The sequence below is a fragment of the Dipodomys spectabilis genome, unplaced genomic scaffold (genome assembly GCF_019054845.1).
Source record: "Dipodomys spectabilis isolate Male_0828 unplaced genomic scaffold, ASM1905484v1 ptg000001l, whole genome shotgun sequence".
NCBI classification, from domain to species: Eukaryota; Metazoa; Chordata; class Mammalia; order Rodentia; family Heteromyidae; genus Dipodomys; species Dipodomys spectabilis.
Window position 1 is genome coordinate 126,920 of NW_024870678.1, and position 19,455 is coordinate 146,374.

General features: G+C 42.1%; 1 protein-coding gene across 1 annotated transcript in view; it reads right to left on the bottom strand.

Moving 5' to 3' along the window:
• The window catches only part of LOC122121193 (prolyl endopeptidase), a 98,106-nt gene that overhangs the window by 13,147 nt on the left and 65,504 nt on the right, over positions 1-19,455 (bottom strand). The window lies entirely within an intron of this gene.

The following is a 19,455-nucleotide window of genomic DNA, read 5'->3' on the forward strand; positions in this document are numbered from 1 at the left end:
GCAGAAGTTGCTTTGGAGTCCTTGCAAATGAACAAGGGAGAGGGGAGAACAGCAGGTGACTTCGGAGGCGGAGGACACAGGATAGTGACAAATGCCTGCATGTTTCGTACTTTATTTGAAACTTGCCAACAAATAGAAATAAGTGCTTTTTATATTACAGATTTTGAGGAGACATACTTAGAATAGAGAATATGCTGAAGAGTTTAAAAGCGTTTAAAACTACCAGAATCAAGTTTTATTTAAAGTTAGCTGGCAGACACTAACGGGGGTGGGGGTGGGGGGAGAAGAGGGGGGATCACGGGGTGGTGTGAGACAAGGACAGTGACTGGGGCTTATGGGCTATAATACGGGGCTCTCAGTTCTTGTGCTGGCAAAGTTTTGGGGGCACTTTAAACACAGGCAACAAGACCAAAGGAGCAAACAAGAAACCATCTCACTTGATGCCACCGCCATAAGAGTTATCTGTGCAAGACGGAGTCCCTCCAACTGCCCACACTGGCCCAATTCCCTGCTCAGCTCCAAGGCTTTGCTCTCATCCAGCCGGCTGCAGCCAGGAGCCTCCCCGTCCCCACTGATGGGTTCTCAGACCCTCTATCTGCCTCAATGCGCTTTTTCACTCACAGCTTCTTTCATCGCACTTCAACTTCCTCCTGGCAAACTACTGTCTGAAGTCACCTGAGCTCTGAAATTCAGTGTCTTCCTATGTATTCTTAAGTATCCTTTGCTTCACCACCCAAATGAATCCCAGACTAGCTGTTTCCTACATCCACTCCCAGCACCATTTCTCTTCCCTTCCCCTTATCAAGATGTTTCCCAACCTCTCCCACCCCAGGGAAAGAAGGATCACACAGTTGCGATTCTCTTCCTTACCTACTTTTTTTTTTTTTGTATTTTGTTTCTTGGAATCTACAGAGACTCAAATGTCTCCAATATATGCACAACCTTTTGTTTTACTTATCTGTCCCTTGAGCTTAATTTCCACCACCCACTGTCTTCCTATCCTTTTGTCCCTCTGTTCTGACCATCACTGCCTTTTCAAAAGTTGATGAGTGCTAATATTGTGCTATTACTCCCAGTCCCCCTTCATTTAGCACACTGTCCAGGTTTAAAGACCCAGCTTAAAGTGGCTACCTAAAATATCATTACTGGTACACAGAAATGATCATGTCACTCATGTAATTTATAATATGAAAACCATTTATGCTTCACGAGCAGATAACATCCATGTGTTTTCTATTTGTTGATCAAACTTATTTCTATGATGACACTCAGGTTCAAGTTAAAAGGCAAAAAGACTTTTCATACCTGTAACCCATGAGAGAGCTGCCAATATTTATAATTTTTAAATGTCCATAATGTATTTGTGGAGTCTAATGTGACATTTCGATATATATACAATGTACAACAACAGTGTGATGGGGTAAGTGGTATCTCCTTCACCCCAAACATTTCTCAGTCCTCTGTTCCTATTGTTTTTTGAGCATCCACTATGAGCACAGCCCTGTAATGGAATGCTAAAGCTTTTATGGGAACCCTAATGGACAGGAAAACAAAGTGCTCATGTGGGTCTAACAGGTGCCCACCTGAGTAACAGGAACAATCTGTATGTCATCCTGGACTAATGGCTTATGAGATTGACAAGTCCTGTTTCTGTCTGTCACAGTCAGAACGAACAGTAGTAGGTAATGTGATAGATCCAATTCAATGCAGAAGCCGTGACTGTGCTGCCTCTTACCTTAAAGGCTACAAGCACCTCCAAAGAATCCATACTGGAGAGGAAGCCTTTACCAAGAAGACCCCAAATAAAACACACACATGGGGCCAATGATTCAAAAGCACAGTTAGTTCACGTTAAGAGAGCCAGCCAAAGATTGACCCAAATTAAAAGTATAATTTTTAAGGGTTGCTTTAAATTTCCTTTTTCTCTCCAAATTTCAATACAGTTGGCATCCTGAGTAGCTGGAGAAGGTGGTTCTAGCCCCTAGGAAGGAAGGAAGTGAGGACCAAGAAGCTGGCCCAGAATTTTGGCACAGGACAGGACAAACAGCAAAGACTTTGCCTGTTTTGTCAAATGGCTTTGCTATGTCCAGCTACACTGAAAAGGGCTAATGGATAAACGTTTTGTGAGGAGCCAGTTCACTTCAATCTAGTTTACCCAGATTCTGAGCAACAGTTAAGCTACTCGGCATTTTACACTGGTTCACCAGAAACAAGCAGAGACCACGAGACCAGGCTGAAAAGAGCTGCTGGCAGAAGGGATGTCACCCTTAAGAGACCACCTGACCTTTCAGTGGGATAAATCTGTTTCTACCTTGCTAGAGGACAAAAAGGCTTGGCTTGTGGTGATTGCAAGGCTGTGGACCCCGCAGGGTGGAGATGGGTCAGGAGATGGAGGTTCCTGACTATACTGTCAAGAAGTATAGATGGGGCCATCTTATCAACAAGAAAAATTACATAGCTGTCACCTTCACACAGGTTAATGCAGAAGACCAAGGGGCTCTGGCTAAGCAGGTGGGAGCCTCCAGGCTTACATATCAAGAGAGATAGAAGATCTGAATTGTTCAGCTAACATCTTGTCAATCTGGAAAAAGGTCTAGAAGTATACTTCTAAACTGGGTTATATAAACACTGTTGAGCTTTCTATATGTGAAAATTCTCAAAAACCACAATAAACAAAAGAAAATTTAAAACCTTAAGTTGTTCTTCATTTTCAAGAACACATTTTCAAGAAATGTTATTCCACATTTAAACCCGAGACCATTGAACATCAGAGCGTAAGAATATCAGCCTTGGTGATTATCGCGCTGTCTCTTGGTAGAGGTCAGAGAAGGGTATTTGCTGCTCGAGGTATTTGCAGTCACGAGACTGAGCCACCTGGTAAGCAAAGCTGCTGGCAAGTTGTTTCTCAGATCCAAGGAAATAAAATAACCTCAGATCTGAGGATTTCTAAAAATTCTAGATACAAAAAGAGGTTGTGAGTCCAGGACTCATCCAAACCAGCAGACCTCTCATTTTACAAAGGACAAAGTAAGATCCAGAAGATATATCACTGCTCATTATGGTATAGCAAATTACCATCGAGTCTCCATGTCTCCGATTGCATTTTTTTCTGCTATATCACAAAATAATTATTTCATTACTTTTTTGTAACTATTATTATTGGAGGCAGCTATGCAAAACATTATAAATATTAGGGTCTTCGGCATGGGTTTTAATATATTCATCCTTTCCCCCTCAAGACAATGCCCACCAGTCTCTAGGGAATCTAGGGACAAATGTCATTCTGCTAGAGGTGTTATGTCCTATTTGCTTTTCTGTGTTCATTATGTACTGAAAAAGAAGGCTCATTTAAGCATTTCAAAAGCTGGATTTCAGATACAGGGAGGGTTATTATGAGTCTGCTTAGAAAGATGACCCATTCACATAGCTAGTGGTGCCATGTTGGAGACAGAGTATTATGAACATAATAAAGACCCCACTTTATCTTGCCATGCCATTCCACGGATATTTTCAAGAGTATTTCTAAAAGACTTAATGGATCCAATTCACTTCACAAATCAAACAAAAAATGCTTGAGAGAATCACAAAGAAATTGCAATTTCTTTAGCTGTCACAATTCAAATGCACCCTCTCGTGCCCCAAATCATAAAATGTAATCCCTCAAATTCCCAGCACATGCTACTAGATCCTCAGGGTGGGGTCATTATGATGGAACTGGTGGCTTCAGAAGGAACCTGAGCTGACACAGGCGTGCCCTGTCCTGTCATGTGATGGTAATTGCCATGTTAAGACGAAGCAAGGCCTCACCAGATACCAGTGCCATGACCTTGGACTCTGAGCTGATTAAACTGGTATCTCCTAATTTGCCATTCTTGGGTATTCAGTTATGACAATGGAAAGCAACTGAGATGATAATTGTTTGAACTGACTTCTAGCTTTGTATATGTAAAGCCATGTTCTAATGAATAACCAATTAACAGATCCTTGAGCTGAATTTTTCAGATGAAAAGGAAAGTCAAGAAAATTTTACTTTTACACAAAGCTTTTCAGTAACAACCCACTCCTACTTTCAAGTGAGGAAGCCACTGACCCTCTGAAGACAAGTTTCAGCGCAAGATGGCAGTCACAGAATGTATGTCTGTCATCACGTATACATCTGGTTTCAAACCAATGAAATGAAAACATCTTTAAAAGAAAAAGAGGAGCAAGAAAATTTAATAAATCAAGGGAACATTTCCTGCAAGCAAGAGACACGAGTTATAGATAGACCAACTCTCTCCCCTGAAATAGTATATTCCTTGAAATGAATACATTTACTCATAAAATCCATTTCTCTTAAGACCCTTACATCAGTGCAATCATTTACGTTTCTAGATGCAATCTTCAGTGACACAGCTGATGCAACCTGAGGGAATGTGGGGACTCCCATTATCACCAGTAATGGGACACTATTCTCCATGAAAGACGAAGGTGAGCTGCAGAGGGCAAACTCTTCAGAGAAGAATGCCTGGTGACAGCTACTCTTACCTAATTTTAGAGCCTGACAGGTTTAAAGGAGAATGTTCATAAAAGGGTGTTGAGCTTTTCCTTTTATCAGAGTTGACAGGGGCCACTTGTGTGGCCTGGGCTAAGTGCAGCCAATAAATCTGACAAGGAGCAGAATGCCCAAGATTCCACAATCAAGGCAACGAGGGAATAAGACATTTCATCACACAAAGAACTGAGCAGAGGACGACCTTGGTGCCTCAATTGCCTTGCAAAACAAGTGTATGAAGAACTTTCTGGGACGGACTGGGCGGTCTCGCACATTTCTGTGTAGTGCAGAGGTTAAAAATACTGGACTGCACTACAAGGTTGTAATCCTGTCTATTTTCCAGGCATTTAACTTTGGGGGAGTGAGGAGGAGTTTAAGAGTCACCTTTGGGCAGAAACTATAAAGAGAAAATCTATTCTAGACTACTTTCGACTTTCAAAGGATGGCTGGACATTTTCTCAACTGTGGGGATTTAAAGACTCCTGTGGGGCACCTCAATAAACAGAAAGTCAGCCAGTTTGAAAAGCTGTATTCATTTGTGGGCACCTGTGGGCACACAATGACATGCTGGATATGATATCACTAATCTCTGCAGAAACTCATGAACTCTCCAGGATTCAGTCAAATGTTTTGGGAATAATAATTTTATTTCACCAGGTTAAATGAAATACATGAAATAGACAAGACATGAAATAGCTCTCAGCTGGGCACTGGTGGCTCACGCTTGAGATCCTGGCTACTCAGGAGGCTAACTGCGGATTCCAGTTCAAAGCTAGCCTGGGGTAGGAAAGTGTGAGACTCTTATCTCCAATTAACAACCCAAAATTCAAAAGTGGAGGTATTAAGTGAAGTGGTAGAATGCCAGCCCTGAGCAAATGAGCTAAGGAATAGTGCTGGCTCAGATTTCAAGTTCTACTGGCCTCTCTGTCTCTGTGTCTCTCTCTTACACACAGACGTAAATTATGAACTCAACGTGAAAGAAGCAGTGTCAGAGTATGCATAATCAGTGCATGGAACAGCACTTTGGCAGACTATCTGAAGTTCATGGGTACAAAGCTGGGCAAGTCAATGCATTTGACAGGTACAGAACAGAAAAGTCAACTTCAGTTCCTCTAGTTACTAAAGTGAAGTTATTAAAGTGAAGGGACCCTCACTGCATATAGAGAACCAGTTGTTCAGTCTAAAGTGGCCCCAGATATGGCTCTGGACCACTCATGAAACGGATGTTTTGTTCTGCTCACATGTGTGGACACGGAAACATTATGGTAAATCAAACATTGAGGGTTATAAGCTTGGTACTGTCTGCAATGAGTAAGTGAAGTAGAATGGCCTGTTAAGTGCTCTCTTCCTAACCCTTACTCCTTCTCCCCAATACCTATGGCCAGCTTGCTTCAGTTTCTAAGGCACAAAGTCATTCTTGTCTCTTAGCATGGTGGCTTTGTCTTCTAGAAGACAAGCTGATTCTAGTATCTGGCTACTTATTAGTCTGAAATCTTAACACCTCCCATTCTTTACAAAGGCCTTTCACTCCTGGCTTTCACAAGTGGTGCAATCCTGCCTAACTTTAACCAATGTCTCTAGGGAAACTTCCAGCCCACCCCTTCAGGTCACAACCCCACAATCCCAATCACCTACTCTTCCTAGGTAAACCATGACTAAAAGAACAAAGCCATTGGCGGGCACTGGTGGCTCACGCCTGTAATCCTAGCTACTCAGGAGGCTGAGATCTGAGGATCGCGGTTCAAAGCCAGCCCGGGCAGAAGAGACCATGAGACTCCTATCTCCAATAAACCACCAGAAAACCGGAAGTGGCGCTGTAGCTCAAGTGGTAGAGCGCTCGCCTTGAGCTGAAGAGCTGAGGGACAGCGCCCAGGCCCAGAGTTCAAGTCCCACGACTGACCAAAAAAAAAAGAACAAAGCCATTGCTCTTTAGTCATTCACTTGTTTGACTCCTTTCCCACTATCACACAGGATCGCCCTCTTGTTCCCAAGCTACTCTCAGGCAGCTTCAAGCTTCACTTGAGTACTTCTAAAATGAGAATGAAACTTGTTTTTTTTTTTTTTTTAAGGCCATTCAATTCATTTGGGAGTCAGTTAGAAAGCGATTCCTTATCTGAACATATGAAAATAACCAAAAATACACAAAGGTTGGTTAGCCAAGGACCTGAAGAGATAAACCTACTGATACTAACATTTCTATACAAGCTAAAGTTCCCATAGGTTTAAAAACAAACACTAAAATCCCTGCTAATTAGTTTCTACATATCCACAATAGAGTTTTCTTCCTCAGTTTTTTCTTTAGTCAAAAATGCATGATGTTTATCTTAATTTGGTTAAAATATTTATGCAGTGCTTACCTGCAGTAAGCACTCGGGTAAGGACTCAGAAGTAGCCTTACATTTTATTCTGTATTAACTCCACACGGTAGGTTGTTCTGACACAGAAAAGTCACTAGCACAAGTCATGCATCTTGTAAATGATGAAGTCAGATTTTAACCCAGGTCTTCTGGCTGCAGATTGCATTCCATTACCCATTATAAACAAGGGAATCAGATCACTCCTCAGAGCCTGCTCTCCTTCCCTCCTGCTGTGTGTCTGTCTTCCTGGGGTATATGTCCTGCCTCTGTCTCTAGCATGGTGCCCACCAAGACATATGCACTTAATAAACATATGCCAGATAAATGCATAAATGAAAGCTCAGCCTGGGACCCTTACATTTCAATTAAAACATTTTAAATGGCATTTCATTCAACATCCTTACAAATGGAGCAGCCTAAGAATCTGGCCTTAAAATGCTTATAAGCTACAAAGTAATAAAATAAAAATTAACTCTGGCTGAAGCCTTTAAGCGATTATATAAGCTTTTTAAGGGCACAAGTTTTCAACTTATTACTAATAAAAATTATTTAAGCTCTGACATTTTCTGCATGTGTAGCCTGTTCCTCTATTAATTTACCAAAGCCAGGGCAGTAGAGCTTTATGTCTCTTAAACTGTTTAGCTATGGTAATTTAGAGCAAGAGCTTGCACCTGCTAAATAAAAAAGACAGATACTTGAAATCCATTGCAAATCCTCATTAACCCCAAACTACAGCAGAACCACTTATTTAACTGTAGCAGAAAAATAAAACAACCAAAGCATAGAAAAAGACAAACTCTGGCAAGAATGTTTATTAATAGATGAAAGCTATGTAGCTTTAAATTTTTGTCTTGTTATTCACCCCTTAAAGGGGTAGACTATTAGACTCTTGAAGAAAGATGTTAGTGAGGAGAGAGTGCAGAGGGTTATGCCATCAAGTTCATGCTGGCATGACAAAATTAAACAGGACTGCATAAAGCCAAGTGTGGTTTTCAACTGTGTGTAGAACCAGCAATAGTACATTATTACCCTTTTGTTTGTATGCACATTCAATGAGAAACTAATCTGCAGTAAAACACTGTGAGAAGCAAAGGCACATAAAACTTTTTTTTCTGTGTGTCCTGGTACTGGCTCTTAAACTCAGAGCCTTGTACTCTTGCTTGGCTTACTTGCTCATGGTAAGCACTCTACCACTTGAGCCACACCCCCACTCCAGCATTTTTCTTTAAAAAAAATTTATTGTGGAAAATACCATACAGAGGGGTTACAATTACATGAGCAAGGTAATAAGTACATTTTTTTTTAAATCAAGCATTGTTGCCTCCTCCTTTGATTTTTCTCCTACCCTTGACAGTTGTATGGCTACTGAAGATATTTTCCCAATCCGTGAGCTTTCTATCGATCTTGCTAGCTATGTCCTTGCAATCTCATTTGTCCAGCCTTTCTTTGATTTGTTGTGTTTCTGGGTCTCTATTAAGAAAATTTCGGCCTGTGCTAAGGAGACCTAGGGGTTCTCCTATTCCGTCCTGTAATGTTTTCAGGGTATCTGCTTTGACTCCGAAATCTCTGATCCAGTTAGAGTTGATTCTGGTGCAGGTTGATATATAAGGATCTAGCTTTAGTTTTCTACAAATGATAAACCAATTTTGCCAGCATCATTTACTGAAGAGGCTGTCTTTCTTCCATTCTAATTTTTTTAGCTCCCTTATCGAAGATTAGATGGCTACAGGTCTGTGGGTTCCAGCATTTTTCTAATTGCAAATGGAGTCTCTTGGACTTTCCCCCTGGACTGGATGGGGGTGGAGGTGAGGGTCTTAGCCTTCTAAGTAGCTAAAATTACAGTGTCAGTCACAGGTACCTGGCTACCAAATAACTTTTTATTACAGAAAATGACTGACCAAAATACTGAAAAGGACTTTAGAAATAGCCCACGATTTAAACTCACATAAGGTGCATTTTTTTAGCTAAGATCTATTTTTTAGCTGGGGTCATTTCAACACAGAAAAGTAACCAACCAGGCCATACAGCTTGTATATAGTGGAGTTGTCTTCTTCTCTGGCTCTTGTGCTTTTAGATACTGTACAGAAGAATTTGCTTGTAACGTTCTATTGGACAGAGAAATTCCTGTGGATTTCTATTTGAGAAGACTAACACTGCTCATAATCCTCTGGTCTGAGACTTTCAAACAATACAAACACAAACCATCCAAACAAACCTGCTAGGTAAGAAGAGACGCTAAAAGAAACCCATGTTGGGTGATTTCAAGTCATTTAAGGAACAATCCTTTAGAAACCCAGGAGCACACAGTGCCCTTCACTCCCCGTGTGGGGAATTCTGAGTTGAGATAAGCATACCATCTGCCTGGCAAAGGCAGGCTGCAAAGAGGTGGGCCATTAGAAGAGATAACCAGAGCATCAGGATTACCATCCCAAACAGCTACCAGGAAGCAACTCAGCGGGGAGCGGGGGGGGGGGGGGGGAGGCAGGAAAAAAAAAGTAAGGGGAAATGAAGGCAGAAATCACTAAGTTCAGAAATCCTGCAGTGAAGATAACAAGAACAATTTCTGTTTGATTTGTAGCCTCAACTCAGCTGAGGAAATACTGGTATTTATGTGGTAGGGAAAAAATTCAGTACAGGAAGCTTATCCGTTTTACCTTGCGCATCTATCCAGATGAAAAGGTCTATGCCTATTGCTTTGAAATGTTTCTAAACACAGAAAAATACACTTTTAATCGCAGATACTCCTTTTCCTTATTAGCAGTAATCAAGAAAAATGAAAGCTAGAGATGAGGACTTGAAACATACAAATGGAAGAGCTCAAATAGAGCACTGAACTCCGATGATAGATGGCCAAAGGGATGGGGGACAGGACCATCTGATGGGTGTGAAGCCCAGTCAGGGGTGTGTGCAGAAACATCTACCTACAAAGCCAGCACATGGAGTACTAAAACCCCCATTTAGCGGGCTTTCACTCTACTGCTACCTGAGAGGCTATGCAGCTTCATTCCTGTTCAAATGCTCACAGCCAATCCTATCACAGACCAGCTCACATCCTTGTTGACTTCTCTGCAGCGCCATGCCATCCCTCCTTAGGCCTCCTCTGCCATGAGGACAGAGGAAGCCAGCTTTCCTGGCTTTTCTTCCTCTCTTGGTACTTGAAGTGTTAGTATTCTCTTGAGCCTTGCATCTTCGTTTCCTTCATTCAAGTTTGCAATTGTGCCTATGGGTTCACTGACCATCACAGCCTCTGCCAGCCTTTGCAGCTCTCTCTGGCTATGGACCCTACTTTCTGTGAGCACCAACATCTTGACAGAGTAGGCCTGTAGGTTCTAGACCTGTTTCCCTTTCAGGCAGCCAGGGCTCTGGCCTGGCTTTGATGCTTACCTGTGATGCTATGTACGTACACACCTTGCTGTCTTCTTCTTTTCCCACCCCCGTCCTTCCCCAGCCCCTTTCCAGGAAGCTTCTTCCAGAGCATCTGAAATTCTTGTCCTCCTCTGTGCTACCCCCAGAAACTCAGAATAAATACTGTAATATAGCACCTCTTACCCCTGTAAAATTGCTGGAAACATTTGATTAAATTCCCATTTTCCCTAGCAAACATTCTTCATGACCAACACGGCCAGATAACAAGCATCTTGCTTGAAAAAAGTGTGTGAAATGATAATTTTATGCAATCCTGTCACCAGTCACTCACAAACACACACTCACTCATTTGAATGGATTTCTCACATGACTGGTCTATTTTATTTAAATCAGAGCTATTCAGTGCAACTCTGTCTTTGGCTGGCTCTTCAAGGGAAAGTTACACTAACTTATCAAGGACGGATACTTTATAGGAAACACAAATGAGGAAGAGAATTATAAGAAAGGGTTTGACTCTCTAAAAGAAAGACAGAATTATTTCTTGTGGTCATACACTATGACCAAAATTAGTATTGTGTGTGGGGGGGGGGAAGGAGGGGAAGGTTACTGGAGTTTGAACTCCCGGTCTTGGTGTTTTACTAGGATACTTAAGCTCCTCACCCAGTACTTTATGCTTTAGTATGTTTTCAGGTAAGCTAGCCCCTGACCTCCAGCTTTCCAAATGGCTAAAATTACAGGCATACACTACCATTCCTATTGCAGTACTTTAGTTTGACCTCAGGGCTTCATTCTTGCTAAGCAGGCCCTCTACTGCTTGAGCCATACATCCATCCCTTGACAAAAATAATTCTTAAAGACTAGATCACACACACAAAATTCCACAGAAGTAAAACTGGTAGCAAACATTCATCTTATGACAGTTATCTGTTTTGAGTGGACAAAAGCAATTACCCTTGGAGAAGAGAGGGAGAGGGTCCGATAGAAATATTACAAAAAGGAAATCCATTTTTATGTCTCTGGCAACCACAAGATTATTTCTGAGTCTATCATCTATCAAGACCTCTTTATCATTCTCCATGTATTTATATGTATCTTCTCTGCCCCAGGGATGGAGCAGTGAACAAAACTGCATGCTAATGGGAAGACAGACAAACACATATATAAATGAAAACATAACATCAGTTGCAATAAGAGCAAAGTAATGGAGAGACAAACAAAGCTGGAGATAGGGAAAGGTAGAAGAGATAGGGAAAGGTAGCTACATCACAAAGATAGAGGCAGAAACTTCTCATGCATGCACTGAAATAAGGTAGAGGAGGCCAGGAGGGATGGACATTACTCCACACAGATGTGAGTAGTGTGGGAGAGCATGTGTATGAAAGCAAAACAGAGGCTTCACCGAATGACAGGAACAGGCTCGGCTTAGACTGTGGGGGGGCCTTGTAGATATTATTAAAGCTAGTCAAACCAGCAGATAAACAATCATACAGGACACATTATTTATCAGGATGCCCCATTATCTGATAAAGTCCACAGCAAATAGTCACTTCCTTCTTAGCCATGATCTCAGAATGGCTGCACTACCAGCCCATACCAACCCCAGTATGAAACTCTATCAACAATGACATCATTCATTCACCTGTGGAACAGGACCGCAGACTTGCAATAATGAAGGGGTAATAGGTTTATACAAGGCAATGTCACCTCAAGGAAGGAGTCTCGTAGATCACTTTTAGCTTCTTCCAATGATGAGAGAGCACTGTATAAAAATGGGTCTAGTTGGTGTTAAACAACAGATGGCCAGAATGGGAGGTGCTACCTCAAGCCAAAAGGACTAAGAGCTAGCTCTCTCTATCTCTGTGTGTCACAGGCAGGTTTGGAGTGAAGAGTATAGAACTCATGTTGATGTCTGACAAAGAAGATGCAGCAACATCTGCTTTGGGGCTAGGGATATTAACTCAGTGATACAGCATTTGCCTGGGATATTCAAGACCCTGGCTTCAATTTAAGTCCATGCAATTCTGGAGTAATTTGGTAACTGAAATGACCCAGCCTATCCTGATGGAAAAAAACAATCAACCACACCAGAAATCTAATCCAAGAAACAGAAAATGCCAATGCTTAATATTTGAGTTTTCCTACCACTAAACTGAACATATAACCAAAATCATACCTATTTTAAGCTCCCTAGGACTTCTCCACTCTGGCCCTGCAATTATTTCCTTTCCCTGAATTTAAATAAAACATTCTGTTGAAATTCCCGCACACTTGTAATGCTAACCCAGATCTCTCCTGTGAGCAGCGCGATCTTATTCCACAGCTGATATTGTCACTTGAATGAGTATCTTATCCCCTAAAACCATCCTTCCCAAGCATGCTTACTGGTCCACGGTACCAGCTACTCAGATCTGAAACAACAGTTATGACTGATATGTCTCCCGTTTACCTTAACATGCAATACCTATACATACAGAAGTGCACATGGCTGAGATAAGAGGGCCCAGGACGTCATCTCTGCCCTGAGCAGAACTGAGGAAGAGATCTTCAACACTTCAGAATTAACATGGGCTATATTCATCAATTTAGCCTGAGTAGATGACTTATGGTTCTTTCTTTTGAGACATAACCAAGACATTTTTCAAGAGTCTTAACAAAGCCATAATGGTTTACAGTTGTTTTGATGGGAAGACCCCCTCCCCCCCCAAACTACAGTTATAGGTTATGTTCTGTTTAGTTGTGATGGCATGATTAGAGAAGCTGGCATGGCTCAGGGCAGCTCACTCTGAAGAGGTGAGACAATGTAGGGCATGTGGGCACAGAGCCTGGCACACTGTGCAGCATCAACATGTGTGGTCAGGTGGCAGCTGAAGATGCCCTTTGTCATCCATTTTAGATTCAGTTCCCAGGGTCCAGAAGGAGAAGAGATGCTTCAATAGAAAATCTAAGATTGGACTGAATAATGAAAAAGGAGTTCAGAATTTTGGAAAGCATGAAGGAAGGAGAGGTGAGGAAGAGGTGAGATTGGAGAATGGTAGTCATGTGGTTTGACTTGGCTTTGGGTGAGCCCAGAGCTTCCCTGGGAGGAGGCAGTGCCAAGTAAGGCTGCTGGATGAAGGTGCTCAGAGTTGTCTTATTTGGTTTTCATGGATCTCAAAGGCTGTACAATAGTGTGTGAGTTCTCCTCTCTACACTCAGGTCAAGGTTTAGTGACTCCAAATCCCAAGCTTGTACTTGTATAAATGGAAAATTTTCCTTCCCTTCTTCACAGCCCAATGGTAGTTATGCCAGCAATAGATTTTCCTCCAGGGAGATAATGGAATATCCCCAGTTCCGGATCTATTTTTACTCACCCCATCATCCATCTACCATCAATGTAACTCCAGGAGGAGCAGAGGGGAGGGGAGGAGAGGGAAGAAACTGTGGAGCAGGTAGGAGCTCACACTAAGCTATTATCTCTTCTTTCCTTTTGCCCTAAAAGACAGAGTAGAGCAGGAAGCCAAAGCCATTTGCAGCTCACCACCAAAATGATCCCCATGGAAATCAGGAATGGCACTGACTGGAAATCAGAAGGTAGGGATTATCCCCAGATAGTTAAAAAAAAAAAATCTATTTGGCTAAGAATTCTGTTCCTGGCTGTCCCTGGATCTTATTGATTCTTTGTGTAACTTCTCCCACTTAGAGGGCAGAAGTGGGTTTGGAATAGACACTGGAATGGGACCTCCTCTGCCAGGCAGTGGAGAAGCCCTGTCCAGAAGCTGCTTGATTGATCACATTTACTGTGTATGGAGCAGCGATCTCAGGCTACTTTCCAAAATAAATCTGTTTTTCTAAATTTGAGTACCAGCAGAGAGTAGATGACAATAGCAGGAACATAAATACTTAGGTTTTATTTTGTTTTCCAATACTGAATTTTAGATGGGGTTTCAAGATGCCATATGGTGGCCAAGTTCAAGTCCAAAGACTGTCACCAAATAAATAGATAAATAAATAATTTGCAGGATCAGTAAATAGATAAGTAATTCGCAGGACAAGCATCTCCTTTTAAAGTGCTTCTGCCTTTGTTGTGCATATTTTCTGCTATCAACAATTATAATACCTAAAAATTCTATTTTCTAGGTATCTCTATTTTCCAACCAGTCTTGGGACTTCAACTTAGGGCTGAGCACTGTCTCTGGGCTTTTTGTGCCAAGGCTAGTGTTCCACCACTTGAGCCACAGCTCTACTTCTGGCTTTTTGGTGCTTAATTAGAGGGAAGAGTCTCCTGGACTTTCCTGCCTAGAGTGGCTTTGAACCATGATCCTTGGGTCTCAGCCTCTTGAGTAGCTAGAATTACAGGAGTGAGCTACCAGCTCCTATCTCTAATCCTGAGATTTAAGTACCTGGCTACCAGGTAGCAGTGGATCCTTTAGTCACAGGACCTACACCAAGAATCCTACAACATACCCGTTCACCTTGTATGGAAAACAGCCTTCCCTTCTTTAATAACAAGGTCCTATTTCTTTTTTTAAGCAGGACATATTTTCCGCTGAGATTAAAAATCTAGGTCTTCGTAAGTTTTCACAATCACATGTAAGCAGGTGTAACATGTCATCTTGTAGCAAACAGACTCAGAAGCGGCCTAGCATGTGCCATCATCATTACTGCCGCCTCCCTGTGGGATGACAAATGGATGGAACAGGGCCTCAATCTCAGCCATCTAGGACCACAAGGTGATGCTGGAGCAGGAAGCCTGGGTGACAGAGCAGGAAAGACCTAGGATTCCTTACTCCTTAGGACACCAGGGAAGCTGGGGTGGGGCCCTGTGCTTCTTTTATGGGAGGAGGGAATAGACTATCTTCTTCAATCCACAGATGTTTCCATTTTATTTTTCCTTACTTACAGCTGAACCTACATTGACAAACATAGATGGAGATTCTTCTTTTTGTTGACACTGGGTCTAACTAAGCTAGCCCAGATTGGTTTTAGACTCACAGTCCTAGTGCTTCAGGTTCTGAATTCTGTGCTTATAGGTTTTTTTTTTTTTTTATTTTATGAAACTGGTATGTGAACTTGGACTCACAAGCTCAACTTGCTTGCTTGGTTGGCACTCTGCCACTTGAGCTACACCTTCATCCTGGCTTTTTGCTGGTTAATTCCAGATGGGAGTCTGATGTACTTTTCTGTCTAGGATGGCTTCAGACCAGTCCTCCAGATCTGTTTCCTGAGTAGCTAGCTAAACTTATAGGCACAAGCCATTAGCACCTGACTTCATTAAAAAATATACATAATCATTATTAAAATGGCAAAAGACAAATATTGTGAGCAAACACCTTGCTACCCTACCAAAGCCAAGTCTCCACAGTGCTGAACTAGTGTGCCACACCCCACATCCCCCAGGACAGTCAACGGCAGGACTTGTTTTCCTGGCATGACCTCCATGTTCTAAGCCCCCAGGCATCATTCAGCCAGTGTCTTGGTCCCCATCTCCATGCTCATGCCATTCACAACTGAAACAGGATTGTATCCTCAGACCAAAGTTCACAGTCTCACAGGAGCTCAACCCAGGGAGTGTTAGAGGGGGATGCTGGCCTGTCATGCCATGGAGCATCTCCCCAATCTTTTGTATGCCAATTTCACACTTGAGCAGGGTTCACTCTTCTCTAGGCTGCCCTGTCAGTTATCCACATGCTCATATATATATATATATATATATATATATGAACTGCTACAAAGAGATGTGTTCAGACAGGCAAGAGAAAGTGTATACAGTAGCAGGGAGACCTCAGCAACTACAGAATTGGGACACGTAATTTCTCTTCTATAAGGTAACAAGAAAACACAGACTTATGAATGGTACTGGGATTTGAACTCAGGGTTTTCTGCTTACTCAAGCTTGCTGGCTACTTGAGCCATACATCCAGTCCAGCACTTGCTGTTTCATTTTGGGGATAAAGTCTTGCAGATTTCTGCCTAGGCTGGTTTCTAATTGCAGTCCTCCAGGTCTCAGCTTTATGAGTAGCTAGGATTATAGGTGTGAGCTACCTTTGTCTATAGAGGGTCAAATCATTTTTTTTTACTTTTTTTTTTATTGTCAAGGTGATATACAGAGCGGTTACAGTCACATAAATAAGGTAATAAGTACATTGCTTGTCAAACTTGTTACCCCTTCCCTCAAGAGTCAAATCATTTTAACACTGCTAATCCATGAAGAAGGTGACACGAACACAAACATGTGTATCCTGAACAGAACACTGGACCCTCTATTCAGCCCACCTCCATAGCATAGGCAGGTATCTGTTTATGCAAGGATATGTCACTATGAAACATAAGAAAAAAACAAATGCTAAAGCAATACATTGTTGGGAACAACTGATACCATTCCAGGCAATTTCCTGATCATATATAAGCATTCAAGAAGTTTTTACTAAAAATGTTCCTCATTCATTTTTTCACTAGAATGCTCTGAAGATTTCTGACCAATACCCAATGCTACAGGAAAACACTATCCAAACTGAGTAAGGTGGCACACTCCTGTAATCCTAACTTAAGAGATGGAGGCAGGAGAATGGGAGACCATACCCTAGGATACAGAATGAGACCTTTACCCCACCCCCTACCCCCAACTCAATATCACTAGTTCAAAGGTCAACTCATCAAGCACAAGAATGAGTCTATATTTCCTGAGCCCTAGGCATGGAACATTAAAACACAAATTAATGTTCCAAGAACATGCTGTCTGAATAGCAAAGTGTATGTCAGCAATCAAACTTAGTTATCACCAAATTTAGCAAACTCTTAAAAAAAACCTTCCAGTTCCCCCCTGCCCCCATATCTAATGTAAGGTGAGGGGAACAGAAGCCATTGTCTGGCCCCTAAAGCATCACCTAACTTTAACATTTCTGTTCAGCTGCAAGGGGCAAACCACTTTCCACATAGTCTTCATGGCTCACTTGTACCAAAACCCAAGGGTCATCAGAAAAGGAAAATCCTGCTGAGTATAAGAAGAATAAAGATACTAAAGTCTATATTAAATATGTGTAATTATTACTACTGTCCTTCTAGGATTTAAACGGCTTTCTCTTTAAGGAAGGGCATTGGATTTTACTGATTCATTTTGTCCTTGAGAAAATGCAGAAACTGTTGTGAACAAAGCACCCACACAGTCTATTCGGCTAACTGTCCCATTTCAGGTCTATGAATTTTATCTTTCATTTTAGAAGGAGCAGGTGACTGAACAATGAGCTGCTGAGAAGCCAGACCTCTGCTCCACTAGGCCAGGACGACGCCCAGTACCATCTAATGACATAGCCGAAGCCCCTCAGGCAGAGCCCGGAGGTGAGATGCTTCTCTCCACATTGCTACTCAATGGTAGACTCTACCTTGTAGAAAGGCAGAGGCAGTGTGTGAATGAAGTGTGTGTCTCACCTGTTTAGGTGAGACAAAGGGTGAACCAATTCAACAGTGATACTCACTAGATACTATGTTGGAAATGAACTTTACAACTTGGTGCAGAGTGGGTCTGGGAGGGGGAAAAAGTGGGAGAAAATGAAGGAGGGGTCACATTGTTCAAAAAGAAGTGTACTCATTACCTGACTTATGTAACAGTAACCCCTCTGTACATCACCTTTACAATAAAACTTAAAACAAAAACAAAATAAAACAATCAGGAATCTTAGTCATGAAAACCCCGGAGCCCTGCGCAACAGCCAGGAAGGCTTTTCCTTCTGGGTGTTTTACATATTAAACAAATGTAAAGCCCAGACTCAAGTGACAGTACCCTATGGTAAGTGGGGGAAAAAATGTCCAGGATCGTTCTTTCCAAATTACTGTGGGTTTTACTACACACCACTAGGCTACCTAGGTTTTCCATCCATCTACAAATCTCTTGGTAGGGCTTTTGGGTGACAATGGCAGATGTCCAATAGGACGCTGCATGGAGAACCTCATCAAGATGTGAGCACACAGTTATGCTCAACCACATCAAAACTCGATGGCAGACCACAACCCACAGCCGATTGATTTCCACTCCACACAGACTCTTGCTCCGCTGGAATGCTTTCTCTCCTCATTTACAAATGAAATCACTACATTAAGAGGTGGCAATGGATTTGCCATCTCTCAACACTATCATCATGATCAGAGCAGGAACAAACCATGGTCTGACAGGAGAAGCAGCCCCCATCCTCCACACTGAGAAGAACGAGTTGCTTTCCTGTCAGAGGCCACCTCCTGACACCTGAACACTGTCAGAGGCATTTCTACCCTGTGATCCCCAATTACACAAACTGCAGGAAGGTAGAGAAGAGGAGAATATTAATGTCTTTATACAGAGTGGAGGAAGCTCCACAGTAGATTGAGAAGACCTGAGACCTTCTGTCTAATCCAGGTGGGGACTGCCTGAGAGGCCCTGGCATTACCAGCAGGACTGGCCCGTCTACCCTCTCAGTGATGTCCAGGCAGATACTAAAATCAGATCATAAGAAACCCAATGTGACAGATGACAGGGACACAATTTACATACACGAAGGAAAGGAAAAGCAGCAGAGAATGATACCCTCAAGGTGAACAGATTTATAAAGCCTAAGTGAATTAATGAACCATGGCTAATAGAAGACAGTAGGTCCCCACAGGAAATCCAGACAAAGGCTCACCTAGCCAGTCAAACTAACAAGAAGTCAGCCAAATGGGTAAGAAAACTACAAGGGCATTATATTTACTTCCATCGAACAAAACAGATTGCATTCTATCTGCCAGACTCACAGATATAATGTCAAAATAGTCCTAAAAGAATCCTGATCGCTAGGTAATATCCCCATTTTACAGATGAAAAGTTGTGACAGGAGGGTTATGTGGCTTTCCCAGAACCATCCCGAAAGCACAGATTTCAGGCCCATCCAACAGGGCTTCTTCAAAAAGCCCAGTGTTCCTGATTGTAAGTACACAAATGAGGACCCAGTCAACTTTTTCTGAACAAAGCAGAACTATGACATGTTTTAGGCTAGGCCTTGTGGGTCATGCCATCTGTTGCAACCCTGTCAAAATGATAACACACAGCATAGCCGCTATCCATGGAGACATTGGGACAGCTGGCCAAAAAAATATTCCTGACACCCAAAAGGTTGGTATACCGCAGTTCTGTGCCAAATTCAACCTTCTACTTTTTTTTTTTTTTTTGGTAAACACAGCTGTATTTATGCTCTAGATTGGGCTCAATAACTA